The sequence below is a fragment of the Ochotona curzoniae genome, unplaced genomic scaffold (genome assembly GCF_017591425.1).
Source record: "Ochotona curzoniae isolate NIBS_2020 unplaced genomic scaffold, NIBS_Ocur_1.0 scaffold_1852, whole genome shotgun sequence".
NCBI classification, from domain to species: domain Eukaryota; kingdom Metazoa; phylum Chordata; class Mammalia; order Lagomorpha; family Ochotonidae; genus Ochotona; species Ochotona curzoniae.
The window spans coordinates 50,420,862-50,436,562 of NW_024467087.1; the positions used below are offsets into that span (position 1 = coordinate 50,420,862).

General features: G+C 40.3%; 1 pseudogene; it reads left to right on the forward strand.

Annotated features, from left to right (window-relative positions):
- Positions 1-4,378: 4,378 nt before the first annotated feature.
- On the forward strand, positions 4,379-15,364 carry LOC121169128 (annotated as a pseudogene).
- The last annotated feature ends 337 nt before the right edge of the window (positions 15,365-15,701 follow it).

The following is a 15,701-nucleotide window of genomic DNA, read 5'->3' on the forward strand; positions in this document are numbered from 1 at the left end:
TGATTCAATGATAAGTTAGAAAATCAGGAATGGGGTTGCCATGCTGTCTTCCTAACGGCAGTATTTTGGGAGAAGAAATCATCATGTATACTTTCAAAGAGACTCCTCCTTTTAGCAGTCCACGAGGGACCTTGGTCTAACTACATACCTACTCATCTAATCCCTTACATTCCTTTCCCTAGTAGGATGGACTCCAATTGGTGCTAAAGATGTGGGGCAATGACTGTTCTGTCTGATTCATGCTGAAAGGGGACTTGGGGAGGTAGCAGTAAAACATCCCTCCAAAGGTTGACCAAAGGGTCCCTGGTAGAATGAAGATCCTCAGGGACATTGAAGTAACATCTGGAACTTGAAGGCTTCTCAGATTTAGGTTCTAAATAACAAAACATAAACCAGTTATAATCTCTACCAATATAGCATGTCATCTTTGGAGTGTTTCAATGCTGAACACTTAGTTTTAGAGCTTTAGATGTGAAAGAATTCTCAGAGGCTTAAATCATTACCAAAGGAAAATTTATACCTGAACATTTTAACCAAAGGCACAAACTGTATCTAATCAATTACTTAAAACAATTTATGATTTTGAAAACACAAAAGTGTTTTTTAAAGATTTATTTATTTTTATTGGAAAGTCAGATACACAGAGAGGAGGAGATATAGAGAGGATCTTCTGTCCACTGATTCACTCCCCAAGCTGCAACATCAGCTGGAACTGCACTGATTCAAAGCCAGGATCCAGGAGCTTCTTCCAGGTCTCCCACACGGATGCAGAGTTCTAAGGCTTTGGGCTGTCCTCAATTGCTTTCCCAGGCCACACACAGGAAGCTGGATGGGAAGTAGGGCTGCCGGGATTAGGATTAGAACTGGCGCCCATATGGGATCCTGGCGCGTTCAAGGTGAGGACTTCAGCAGGTAGCCTAACATGTTGAGCCCAATAATGCCTTTTTCTTTTGAAGATTTATTTATTTATTGGAAAGTCAGATATACAGAGAGGAGAGACAGAGAGGAAGATCTTCTGTCCAATGATTCAGTCACCAAGTGACTGCAACGGCCAATGCTATGCCAATCCAAAGCCAGGATCGAGGAACTTCTTCAAGGTATCCCACATGGGTGCAGGGTTCCAAGGCTTTGGGCCGTCCTCCACTGATTTCCCAGGCCACAAGCAGGGAGCTGGATGGGAAGTGGAGCTGCCGGGACCAGAACCGGCACCCATATGGGATCCTGGCACGATCAAGGCGAGGACTTTAGCCGCTAGGCCACGCCACCAGGCCTGCCTTTTTTTTTTTTTTAAGATATACATAAATTATATTACAGATGAGAGTGTGTTTTAAACTAGTCATGGTTTATAGTAACTCAGTAATTTATGGCATTTTAGTAAATATAACAAGGTTTCACAGGCCTTTATACATTTTAGCATGGTGACAACCAATCAGAGCTGTCTAGTTAACTATGTATATATTGACAGCTGGATAACAGAGAAATCTTAAATAGACAGGTAAACGTCAGTAATTTAGCGAGTGAGAAGACTGAGAGCTGTTCTTGTCAGTCTAAGAAGAAAAATATTTAAGAGGCAGATTAGAAAGCACAGCTCTACGTAGAGTCTGATTTGTGATAACACAAAGCAAAACAAAACAAAACAACAGTTTAAAATGATGTCTGTTGTGATGACTTACTTGCCAGCACCTTTTCAAAATGGTGACTAATGAGGTAGGGGAAATGAGATGCATGGCATCCCTTAATAGAAAAGCTGACTGGCGTTAGGTACTGGGCCTTGCCTAAGCAGAATCCCTCCCCTTACACACACATTTGAGATAGAAGATAGGAGGTAGTAAATAGCTCCTAGTTGTATTAGGCAAGCCAAAGTCAGGAGGGCCTAGGTGCAGGAGAGTAAGTTGCCCTCTTCTCTTTTAAAATATTCCTCCTGCATAAGTGTGGCCAAGATATTTTGAAACAGAGAATTTTCCCTCTGTGAAAGAAAAGAGCATTTCCTTTAAGATGAACCAAGGTCTAAGAATGCATTTTAAAAGAATGCCTATTGTAGATTGTTTATTTCCTATCTGGAGTGAGGACGAAACACAGAATTCCTCAGTTTTTGTTTCTCCTGAGTTTTCGACATTTCTCAGAATCTTCTCACTGCCTGTGACATCCAGATGTACACTGAAGCTCACAGGAAAGAGAGAAAAGTAAAGGTGGATTAACACGTATTACCTGTGCTCGCTCAGCCTTCCACATCTATAAGCGAGGATATATATTTGTCAGAACAGCATGTGCAGGGATTGATCAATTTCCTTGACTAGCACCATACTAGGACTGGGCCTCTATCAAGTCAAATATATGTCATTACCTCTGAGGGGAACTAGTTGCTCTATAACTTTTCCTTTAGTATTATTTGTATTGGAAAGGAAGATTTACAGAGCAAAGGAGAGACAGAAAAATCTTCCATCCACTGGTTTACTCCCCAGATGGATTGCATAGACCACTGCTGTCTCCATTTAGAGGTAAAAAAGAAAAAAGAAAAACCTTTAGTGAAATTTGTTTTGAGTTGAAGATTGGAGAGAGATTGCCAATCTTAGCTACTGCTTAGGTTGACAACCGGATAGATGAAAGTTTACACTTGTTAGTCTAAACACCAAAAAATAAATAAATCGGTAGTTGAAATTTTCTGGATAGGGGAAGAAACAAGTTGGTTGTTGTTGATTTACTAAGAATCAATTTTATATACTTTCTGAGGGAGAATGTAATGACAACAAAGATTCCTTATGAACTTTTTATTGCCTTTTAGTGATTGTTATTGCTATTTGGAAACGTTGTGTAGACAACGATCAAGTGTATAAATCTTCTATTAAAAAATTATGGTACATATAATACATTTTACCTGGTAGGTATTCAGTGTATGATTCTGAACTATCTGAGTCAGTGATTTCCAGCAATGACTGAGGGATACAGATAAAATCAGTACAAATTAATTTCTAGCATATTTCCAATACCATGTGAGGATTATAAACCATGTGATGAAAGGATAGTAGTTTGAGATTATAGCTCCAACTTTTAAAAGTTTAGTTCCAATTAATTAGAGGAAAAGTAGAAAATGGCTCATATATCTATTTGTCTCTTAGACATAACTAGAAAAGTAATTCCTGATAATGTGATGCACGTTAGGATATGGAATTATCTAATTCACAAGCTTGGTTTCAGTGGCATTAATATATAGAGATGTCTACTTGAATAACCTAGAGATGGCTGTGAAATCTCACTATTCTTGTGGTTCTAGTAATTATTTACTGTGCTTCAGCAATAGGCTTTGGATGACAATTTTAAAAGCAGCTTTAACTTGCATATCACTTCAGTTATCAAAGCAATTCACATCTGCTGTTTCACTCGATCCTCATAATGATGCTACAAAATCAGTGTGTATTACGATTTCTGCAGTTACAAAATTACGCGTTAAAGGTCTTGGGGCACCACAGCAAATTTGGTGTGCTGTAGGATGGTTTGGTTTTAATTTTCATGATGGGTAGTGACATCGTACATTGAGGCAGTACTAACATTTAGTGTTACTGTGTTCCTTGTGAATATGTCATAATAATTAAGGTTTATTTTTGTCATTTTAATAAAACAGAAATTATGCTATGAAGATTAGTGTGGAGTAGGTGATTAGGAAGATGGTACTCAATGTTACTGCATAGTTTGAGAAGTTGTACAGTGTCTGATAAAAGCACATACCTCGTTAATAAGTACCTGTGATTATATAAGAATTATAGAAAACTCTTTTTCTTTTCCCTTCACACATACCATCTTTTTGAAGCAGCTATCTGAGTTTTTGGAGCAGATACCTATGTTTGGAATACGTCTTTGAGAAATAAAAATTTTCAAATCAGCAGGGAGAGGGCTTATGGCTGGAACCATGACAGGTGAACCAGCTCCCTTCGTGGAAGCCTGAGGCATGTGTCTCAGGGGCTGAGTTGGCCACCCAGCCCAGCTGGAGAGGGCTGAGATCCTGAGCCTTGTGTCCCAAGGTGTTGCTCCCTGTGCCCACACTACATATTGGAAAATGGTAACCAGGGTTTTCCAGAAGCCCTGCCTTTATCCCCTTGATGGCCTTTGTCCTTGGCAAATAGCCCTTGTCTTCATGCCCTAATGACTTTGGTTTCAGGGACCAGACACCATGATCATGTTCCCTGAGTTTGGCACAGATATTGCGCAATAGACTGCCTCTTTTGCTTCTCTTGTGCCCAAAATGGGAACATAATTATACACACAAAAAAGATAAGCCTGCCTTCTCCAGTGAACTAGTCAAGGATCTTAAACCCTGTGGGAGATCGCCCCTGGACTACTGAGAGCCCAGCCCATGTGGGAGGCCATAGGTACATAGCACACCATGTCCCTGGGGGAACCCCTAACGGGAGTCTTGGCTAACCGAGACCCCATCATGGCCTGCTCACTGGGTTATGCAGCAAGAGCAGTGGGCTGCACCCCAGTCTCTCTTCTCTGTCTCTTTAATGAACTGTGCTAGGACTCCCTTGGGAAGTCAATTCATCCTGCTTTTCAGCAGGAAATGAGTTTGGCTTGAGACATAGCTTCTTGTGCTTCATGACCCTTCATTGGAGGGTCCAAAGAGACAGACATACCTGTTAGCCAGTCACAATGTCACTGTTGGGTGGAAGTACTGTTGGGACTTTTCTTCTTCCTCCTCCATTTTCCTACTTACATAAGCCTGTAGTTCTTTCAAATAAATGAACATTTCCTCACTAATTTTCCCTCCAGTTGTCTTGCTTTAAAAGAATACCATAGCTTCACCCCGTTGTTGCCTACTGGATAAAGATCCTGGAGAGCTGGTGCCTTGAACAGGGCCTCAGGGACCAGAAGATGCCAGGTTAATTTGGGAGAGGACCCAATTTTTGCTCAGATTTACAGTGGTCTCTAAGGTTTTTGCTCAGATTCACAGTGGCCTGCAAGGTTTTCATCCAGATTTGCAGTGGTCTCCAAAGTTTTCACCCATATTCTCAGTGGGCTGTTTTTGCCCTGGTTTGGGCACTAGTCCAGCTCTGGTGGCAGTAGGCATTGGTTGTGTCCTGGTTTGTGGGACTCCATGAGATGAACTCCCCCGGACTGATCACTGTCTTGGGGAGCCTTTGGATTCTTGTCCTTTTCTTTCTACCTCTGAGTGGAAACGGATTTCACCCTTTGGTTTAATTTCTTAGGGGATATTTGCTCTTTTCATGGGAGCGCCCATTGCACAGGCATTCTTGTTTACTTGCTTGTGTTTCACTGTGGTCATGGGTCAGAGGAATTCAATGGAGTCAGAATCTGAAACACAGAGACAGTCTGCCTTGGAAACACTGCATTGACTTGCAGGAAAATGACAAGGTACCAGCCCCCAGAAAGTACTCTTCTCTATGGAGTGACTGTCCTTGCACTTGGAGCATGTCTTCTGCATGGGCGCCAGCCTGCACAACCTGGGCAACACCTGCTTTCCTGAACTCCACCATACAGTGCTTGACCTACACACCACCACTGGCCAATTACCTGCTCTCCCAGGAGCATGCATGCAATTGACACCAGGGGGACTTCTTCATGATGTCTGTCATGCAGAACCACATTGTGCAGACTTTTGCCAAGAGTGTCAATACCATCAAGCCCATCTCCTTCATCTGAGACCTGAAAAGAATCACCCGGCACTTCTGCTTTGTGAACCAAGAAGATGTGCATGAGTTTCTCTGCTGCACCATTGACACTGGGCAGAAAGCCTGCTTGAATGGCTGCACCAAAATGGGCTGTTAGACGCAGGCCATTGCCTTGATCCACCAGATCTTTGGGGGTATCTGAGATAGCATGTGAAGTGCTCATAGTATGAGAGCATCTTGGACACCTACGACCCCTACCTAGACATAGTGCTGGAGATTCAGCAAGCTGCAATTATCGTGCAGGCTCCAGAGCTCTTCGTGATGCCGGATGACCTGAGAGGAGAGAACACCTACATGTACACCAATTGCAAGAGGAAGGTGCCTGCCAGCAAGCACTTCAGCATCCACAGGACTTCCAACATTCTGATGCTCTCCCTCAAGCGTTTCGCTAGCTTCAGCTGTGGCAAGATCACCCAGAATGCTGGCTGATGCAGATGCCTGGCAGACATGCCAAGAGAGACATAAAACAGAGGGCACCCTGTGTACATGCAAGGCTGTAAGTAGGCCTGGAGTCATGCAAAGACCTGACCCTAGAGTCTGATGTTTTGTTGTCCCTTGGAATGTTGCCTGATTCCTTCTCTTCACAGGAGAGCTACTTATTTACCCTTTGCTTGGAACTATATGGGCTATTCTGACCTTGTAAAAAGTCAGCTAATTGCTCTGCACACCTGTTTTCCCACCACTTACACTATGTTTTTGTAAAAGTTTAAAAAATTCTCACTTTGATTGTTTTGGTGCGTCACTCACTGAGATGATGATCGCCTTGCTACAATAATAAAAATTCAATTCTGTTTAACTTCTCATGTTCTCCGTTAAGATTCATTGGCACCCAACATGAGGGCACAGGGGATTGTGTAGAAAACGGAAAGGAGGAAGGTGGATATACAAATGTGAACGTTTTCAGTAAGTGAATTTTTGGCAGAATTGTTCAGCATGGAAAATTCATGATCCATTGAGTGCACAGCACAGGGGTGGAGCTGATAAAAGACTCTGGACATAAAGTTCACGCACACACAAAAAAGATCACAGGTAAGTTTTGCAGGGGCTAGTAAAGGGCTCCGGATGTAATGTCCACAATGAGATATATGTAGAGCTCTTTGGGTTAATAAATAAACATTGCCATTGGTGTCATTCCTCGGGGAAAAGTGTTTTAAATCAAAAAGTGTGAAAACAGATGTTGCGCACTCTGAGAAAGGCTCATTAGCAGGGGGAAATAGTTCCACCTAAAGTTTGGACTCTGTGCTCCATAATCAGCATAAATTTAAATTTCCAGGGAAATTGCTTCTGATATGGAAAAGGGTTTAGTAAAACAACAGAGCAGAGGGTGTCAGTCAGTAGATGAGTTACATAATTGCTCTTTGACTCCTCTGTCAGTTTCTAAGAGCTCACTTTTCATTCCAGAAGAGCAAGGAGGCCAGAAAAGCAGTAAAAATTCTTTTTGAAACAGAACTTCCCCCGGAAAGTGAAATGGACTCATCAGATAGTGAAATCAGCATTAAAACAGGACAAGTTGAAATTTTAGAAAATGATGCACCTGTGGAAAAAATCAGAGTGTCAATCATTACTGGGAGAAATCAGAAAGATAGCTCGAGAGCTGGATAATCTCCGGTTAGGGAAGGAACGTCTGACTTTCTTGGCACCGCTGACTCCCACAACATATGCTAATTTTTGAGAAGTTAATTGGACTAAAAAATATAAATCTAAAATTAATTGCCATGGCTGATACCTGTGGCCAGAAAAGTCCTGGCGGGGCCAGCCCCACGTCTCAAACAATCAGAGGTTTGCAAAACACCAATATCTTATCCAATTTGTGCATACAGAAGAGTAACAGCCTTAACAACCTGCTACTATTGGAAGTACTAATTAGACATTGATATCTCTCAAAATTTCAGTCACTCCTGTGCCTCTTTATCATGTACTTCTCACCATTCAGGTAATAACCCTCAAGGACAAAGTTCCAATTAATTATGACAGATGGATGCTACTCATATATCTCTTTTCCCTAAACAGCCAGTCTTATAATAAGTTAAACAAATGTACTAATTCTTACTTACAACTTCTAAATTAAGGTAATTGTTATTTTCTCTGTCTCGTTTTCATTGTTTAAAACTAACAAAGGTTATGTTCTTTAAAAGTGTTTAAGTAATCACGTTATGTCAATAATTTATATTGTACAATATAAAAGGATCCCAATTTTGTCAGATATTTTAAGCCTTCTTGGCATTCTTGACAGGTCCCAAAAGGAAAAAAAAAGTAAAAATTTCAAATTTTGGAATTTCAAAATTTTTTCCTGAAAATATCAAGAAACAACAACTGATCAGACCATTTAAACTATATTAAAAATACTGTCGGGGCCCGGCGCGGTGGCGCAAGTGGTTAAAGGTCCTCGCCTTGCACGCCCGGGATCCCATATGGGCGCTGGTTCTAATCCCGGCAGCCCCGCTTCCCTTCCAGCTCCCTGCCTGTGGCCCGGGAAAGCAGTCGAGGACGGCCCAAAGCTTTGGGAACCTGCACCCGCGTGGGAGACCCGGAAGAGGCTCCTGGCTTCGGATTGGCATAGTATCGGCCCGTTGCGCTCACTTGGGGAGTGAATCATCGGACGGAAGATCTTCCTCTCTGTCTCTCCTCTCTGTATATCCGCCTTTCCAATGAAAAAAATGATAAAAATAAATCTTTAAAAAAAATACTGTCAAGTGGGACAAACTTTATTATATCAAAATATTACTATTACAGATGTCTTAAAAATTACTAAAATATAATTCGAATCTGTGCATTTTCCATAGTTCTTGGCACATTTGACTAAGTGTGACAATCAACAGATTTGTTAGAGTTCACTTTTGAAAGTCAAACTGATAATTTCCCCCCTATAGATCAAATATCGGGTTTTTTCTGTTGGGGAGAGATTTTTTGGAAGAATTAGAAACTGTTACAACATTAGGAACAAATTCATCAGAAAATAATTTTCATTCTCCGACTCCAACTATGGTGCAAAAAATTGAATATGGAAGTGGCTTAGGGCTAGAAAGAAATTCTCAAGGGACTTATACTTTCGTTCACCCAAAAGCAATTTTAATCACCAAGGTCTAGGTTATCCAGCTTTGCATTTATAGCGAGGGTCATTGCTCATTATGTTTTATAATTAAAATGGAAAGCAGCAACTCCAGCCTCTGTTGAGCAGTATCTAAAAACTTCAGGCCCTTCAACGATTAGTAAATGAACAGTTACAGGCTAGTCACATAGAATTATCCACTAGCTCTTAAAATTCCCCTATGTTTGATACAAAGAAAAAAAATCAGGAAAATGGAGAATGCTCACAGATTTAAGAAAAGTTAATGCTTGCATTGAACCCATGGGGTCCTTACAACCTGGTTTGTCATTGCCTACAATGATTCTAGCTAATTGGCATATTTTAATCATTGATTTAAATGATTACTTTTTTAGTATTCCATTACTACCTAATGATTGCTTTAAATTTGCTTTTACCATTCCAGCTACTAGTAATCAGATGTCAGCTCAAAGTTCTTCCACAAGGTATGTTAAATAATTCAACCTAGCATTTTGTTCAACAGCCATCACAAAAGTTAAGGCAACAATTTTCAGATTTTATGATTATTCACTATAAAGATGATATTTTGTTTGTAGCAGAAATGCCCACTTTAACTTCTTTAATTTTTATAATTCCTTCCACCCTACAAATATATGGTTTGCAAGTGGTTCCAGAAAAATTCAAACCACATTGCCAAATCTTTATTTAGGCTATAAATTAACCAATAATCAAATGTGTCCTCAACAGGTTTAGCTCCAAGAGAATAATTTAAATACCCTTAATGACTTTCAGAAACTTTCAGGAGGTTTTAATTGGCTTCGACCTTCTTTAGGAATTTCTAACTATGCATTGCCAAATTTATTCGCTATCTTACAGGGCAGTTCAGATGTAAACGTCCTTTGCCAATTTTCCCTGGTGGCCAAACAAAAAAATAAATTTAGTCAAACAAACATAATTACTTGGATCAAGTTGACTTTTCCATCCCTTTTATCCTCATTATTAACCTTACTCCTCATTCTCTATAGCTTACATTTTTCAAGAAGCAGACTCTGTTATTGAGTGGATATTCTTGTCTAACAAAACAAATAAATGATTGAAAACTTTTACGTAAAAAACCAAAATTGAAATACTAATCCTGTGAGGATGACAACACTTATGACAATTGGCTGCTGCAGATTCTCTCATATAATGGTTCCTTTAAACATTAATCAAGTTGAATCAGTATTTCAGACTCACAAAGAATGGCAAATTACATTATCAAATTTTGTAGGAAAATTAGATAATCACTATCCAAAATTTAAGCACATACAAGTTTTTAAACAACATTCCATTACTCTTGACCGTATTATTTATAAAATACCCATTCCTAATGCATCTATGTATTTTACAGATGCTTCTAGCAATGGTAAAATTGGCAACGGTAAAATGGTAAAAATATGTAGGTTCATATTCTTTTCAAGTTAAACAAACTTTTTATTCCTCAGAACAACAGGCTAAAATAGAAACAGTCATCATGTTATTACCTTCTCTCTTAAACTTTGTGTCTGATTTTCAATATTCTGTTCAGGTTGTAACTAATCTTTACACCACAACTTTTTCTCTTCGATTTTCTGAAAATAATGACCCCATAATGCTTTTGTTTCATGAATTGCAACAGGTTTAACATAAGAGAATGAATCCATTCTTTATTATTCATATTCATTTCCGTACAGGATTGCCAGGATCTCTAGTAGGAAAAAAAAATTCACAAATGGGTCAATTGGTAGCAACACTCTTTACTCAATTTCATAATTTTACTCATGCATTATAACTGGCATACTCTTCATTCTTGCTTTCATCTTTCACAAAATCAAGCGAAAGCTAATATTGCTCATTGCCCTGCATTGTCAAGAGTTTTTGAACATCTTCCTACAGGAATTAAACTCTGAGGAGGCACACCTAATATGATATGCAGATGGATGTCACACATCTTCCTCCTTTGGGCAGACTTAAATATATTCACCATTCTATTGATACATTTTCAGGTTTTTGATGGACTACACCTTGCATTTCTGAAAAAGCTGATGCACTTATTCATCACTTATATGAAGCTTTTAATGTTATGGGCATACCCTGAACTATTAAAGCTGATCATGCTCCTGTCTAAGCTATAAATTTCAATCCTTTTTAACAACTTTTAATATACTGCATCTTACAGGCATTCCTTATAATCCTACAAAGTAAAACCAATGTTGAGCACTCTCATGAAACTCTTAAGCAATATCTCTTCCAAAAAAAGGGGGAGATGGATATAGTAGCCCTAACATGCAGTTACAAAAAGTTATTTACCCTAAATTTCTCCAAGAAATCATAAGCAAATACAAGAACTGCAGAACGACATCTTAAAGCAACCAGGGAATAATATTCAACAACATGTATGGTTTCATTAAGGCAATCAACAATGGAAAAAAAAGGATGGGTTAAAGTGTGGGGAAGGGTTTATGCTCTTATCTCAACAGATGAAGCAAGTCTGTGGATCTCCAATAGGTGGATAAGACCTCTCCATGAGCAAGAAGAAACTTTAATACAGACCGCCAGTAGCAGCTTCAGTGCAGGTGAGTCCAGCAACAAAGAAGGCAAAAACCTTGACCTGTGGACAGCTGAAAAAACTGACTCAGGATGCTTCAGACTGGATTATCATGGTTGACTTCTCACTTGCTAATTTCTAGTGGGCACTATTATCACCAAGTTTGGTTAATAAAGACTCCTTAATAAATCTTAGATTTATCTGACACGATCTCTCCTGCACCCCGCAATATTTTAAGATCTCAGTCAGAGGGCAGTGGCCATCCTGTGTTTTAGAATCCAGCTCGGTAGTCTGGGGGTCCACCGTGATGACTAGCATGGCCACAGATGTCAGTTCTGGCTTCATGGCTTGCAGCTCAAGCACTGACCTTTATCCATAAGCAAATATCTCACCATCTGATCTGTTTCTGTTTTTAGTATTCTTTTGAGACTTGGAAAAGCTGGACACAGCATAATGTTTTCAGTCAGGGTCCGTAAGAGATGCTGTTATGGCCCATTAGATTACTAAAATTGAGTGCATACGATGGCTACCTACGTTTGTCTTGATGTATGTCTTTCTGTTAAAATCGTTTGGAAGTTTACTCTTACACAGTCCTCTATGGTGTGATTTGCAAAATAAAAGTGTTGTTTTACTGTAGCATTACTTGAACTTAATGTTCCATGAGAGCAAACGAAAAATGACCACATAGTGAATCTTAGTGGTCTTTTTTTCCCTGTGATTGGAAAGACAGATATACAGAGGAGAGGAGAGACAGAAAGGAAGATCTTTTGTCTGATGGTTCTCTCCCCAAGTGCCGGAATGGTTGGAACTGAGCCGATCTGAAGCCAGGATCTAGGAGTTTCTTTCGGGTCTCCCACATGGGTGCAGGGTCCCAATGTCTTGGGCATTCCTCAACTACTTTCCCAAGCCACAAGCAGGGAGCTAGATGAGAAGCAGGGCTACTTGGATTAGAACCAGTGCCAGTATGGGATCCCAGTACATGTAATGTGAGGACGTAGCCACTAGGTTACTACCCTGGGCCTATGAATCTTTGTTTTGTACCACCTTTTCCTAGCTAGAGATATTGTTTAAAAAAAAAAGCTGTATTTTCTTACTCATTGTGTACTAACTTTTAGAATTTTCTGCAACAGAAAAATTAATTAGAAGAACAGATGCATTTGCCTGATGTATGTTGCCTAAGTCATCTCAGCACACCAAAGTATAAACTGGATAAAGGTAAAGAACTATTTGGGCCTGTTTTATATACCATATGCAGTAACAGCTGCCCCCTCTTTTCAGTTATGAATGTTATGGTTCCAGCCATCTGTTTGAAACATGTTTAAAATCTGTATCATAATCCACTTTGTATTTTTCTTCTACCTATATTTGTAAACCACCTGAAAAAAAAGTGGGAAACTCATGCTACTACGAACAGCAGATAATTCTAACCGACTGATTGTAATTTTTAAAGCCTCTAAAGACTTGTGGTCCTGCCCTAAACTAAGATTGCTCTTTGGCTCATGTAATTTAAATCTTAGACTGTTTTTTGAAAATATTTTTAAGTCACTGACATGTTTGTGCTCACGTTTGCTAATTAACCAGGTTCCTCATGTTATATTCTCATTGCCTTTTCCAATGTATCATTTAAACCTGTAATCTTGTCTCAAATTTATAGCAAATATCAGACCTTTAGGTAAATGTTTTCTGAAGCTATTGTTTAATAGTTTTCCTTTGATATTGCTACTGAGAGTAATCAATATGGTAATTTTGACTTCTGCACTTTTCCTCTACTTCCTCTCTAAAACTCTAAAAGGCCTCTCAGGCTATACAGTTTGACCACCAGACCTTATCTAGGGATGGCTAACTTACAATACCAAAAAGCCTAGTTATCTCGTGGACGTTACCTTACTGCACAGTTAAGACTGTCAGAATGTGCACGTGACTACTAATCTTTAGCTCAGCACGTTACATATTTAAAGATAAAACTGAGTATCCCCTTGGCTGACATCCCGAAGGATGGCTCTGTGGTTCCCTTTGCCATAGGCCCAGAGGAAAAGTAGTGTGCTAGGCAGCAGGAGGCCCATTAGTACAGCGTTATACAGGGACCTGCTTTCAAGGAGACCTGACAAGGCCAGCCCGCCCTCAAGCAGCACTTAGTTGCAAAGTGAGAAACCAACCGGAAGATTGGGCAAACAGCTGTCCGTGATAGAAGTGACTTTCTAGGAACTCTGTCATCTCTGTGAAGAGCCAGGCCACTGAAAATGGAGCTGCCCTGGAGGTCAAAGAATTCTTGGGTTAGAACCACGTTAGACCACCAGCCAGAGCCCCCCCCTTCCTCTGCCCGGTTATTAAAGCATCAATGGCAATAAAGGGATGGCCTAGGGTCAGCGACATCACAGGTAAAGCCATAGACACTCTCTGTTCTGTACCAGCGTTGTTTTCAGACCAGCTCTCTCTGTCCAACCAGGTAATAGAGGTCAATGTGATGCCTCCCCCTGAAATTTTTGACACATCCTCTATGGTGTCACTTTCATTACTGCTGAAGTCAACTCCTATTTGCCTCTTAGTGAGAAAAACCTCTGGATTTGGTAATAGCAGAGCTTTTCTGGGTGCCCTAATGACCATCCTCTAGGACCTTGTTAGAGGCCAAGCAGAAATAAGTCCTGAAGAACCGAGAGCACCAAAGGACATGGCAGGAACTAGGCATTCCTGCGAGCCTGTGGAAGGACTCAAGCTACCAGCACCTTTCAACTTGGTGTTAGGGCCCATGCAGTGGGGTTAATGACACAAAGGTGTGAAGAAAAGAGCTCCTATGACAAGGCTGCAAGGAGTTCCCAACTCTATGGCAAGGCCTGGTGAATGTCTCTTCAGCCACTTCAACAAAGTTTCATGGACACTATCCCCTTTTATGTTTAGGTAATGGGAATATTAAGATTTAATTTCAACATTAGTAGTACTAATTGCTATGATTGTAGACTTTATCCCTGTATCAATAACAGTTCGGATTTTTTTCCCAACAAAATCATGTTCTCCTTGTACTGTGTGTTCAACCATACATGTTTATCTTACCTGAGAATGGAAACACTCCCTTACAGACTGATTGGATTCTAAACCTTTGCACTGGACAAAAAAACTTTATTGGCCTTCTTGTTTAAACTATTATGGAACCTTTTTCATGTGTTAATTACACATTTTTATTTGCCTTAATAATTCTATTACTGTAAAATATTGGCATGACAGAATTATATTTATGGTTTTTTTTTCCCCCAGTGTTTGGTTTGTACTAAGCCTGGAAAAGATTCCAACAGTTCCGAACCGTGTAATATCATCAAGGTGCTGTACAACAATTTATCTACCCTTTGCTTGGAACTGTTATAGGCTGCTCTGACCTTGCAGAAATTCAGCTAATCTGTGCTATGCACACCTGTTTTCCCATCGTTTACACTATGTTTTTTTTATAAGTGCAAAAACTCTCACTTTGATTGTTTTGGAGCATCACCCTGCGAGATAATGATTGTCCTGCCACAATAATAAAAATTCAGTTTTGCATGACTTCTCATGTTCTCTGGTAATTCATCTCTAACATTTGGCTACCGAGAGTCCCTGAACATTCATCTCTACATGTCCCAGAGTAACAGCAAGCTGTCACCTATGGGATCTTGGTCCACTCAGGATTCAGCTGCCATACGAGCCACTATTACTGCTATGGGAAGGCAAACAATGGACAGTGGTGCCAGAAGAAAAACTCTGGTACATTCCAGCAACATCAAGGTGGTCCTCACCCATAATGCCTATGTGCTCTTCTACCTGTGAATCCCCAGCTCTCAGAGAAGTCCCAAGAGCACTGTCACCCACACAGACTCCACCTTCCTTGGCCACCCAACTGTAACTCCAAATCCCTTTAGGAAGAGCTTGAGCCACACGACCATGCTCCCACCACTGCCTGGAAAGTTACAGGCATCTGTGCTGGGGAAGAATCTGTAGGCTGTGGAAGAGCTAGGTGTGCCTGTCTCCCAGAATGACTCCATGCTTGGCCTGAAGATGCAAGATGGATATAGCCCTCCAAAGCAACCCCTGCCTTGGCCCTGAAATCTGCCACAGCCTCCTCTGCCTCCACATTAGCCTCCAAAGAGACTGGAAATACAGAAACATCTTTTGAGACATTTCCAGTTAATACAGTTATCACTAGACAGCCCCCACTTCGCCAATGGTATCCCCATAACCCCTTGAACTAAAATCTAATTTATATTGTGCTATGGGTGAGTCTAGTTTATATTGTGTTGTGTTAAGAAAAAAGAAAGTATATTGCCTCTTTTAGATTCTTTAAGCCCTAATGGCATCCTTAAAAAACATACAAAAAACTCAAAAGTTTGAAATACTGGGGCTTGGTTATTTCCAGTGAGGTCTCCTGGATATATGTGGGAGA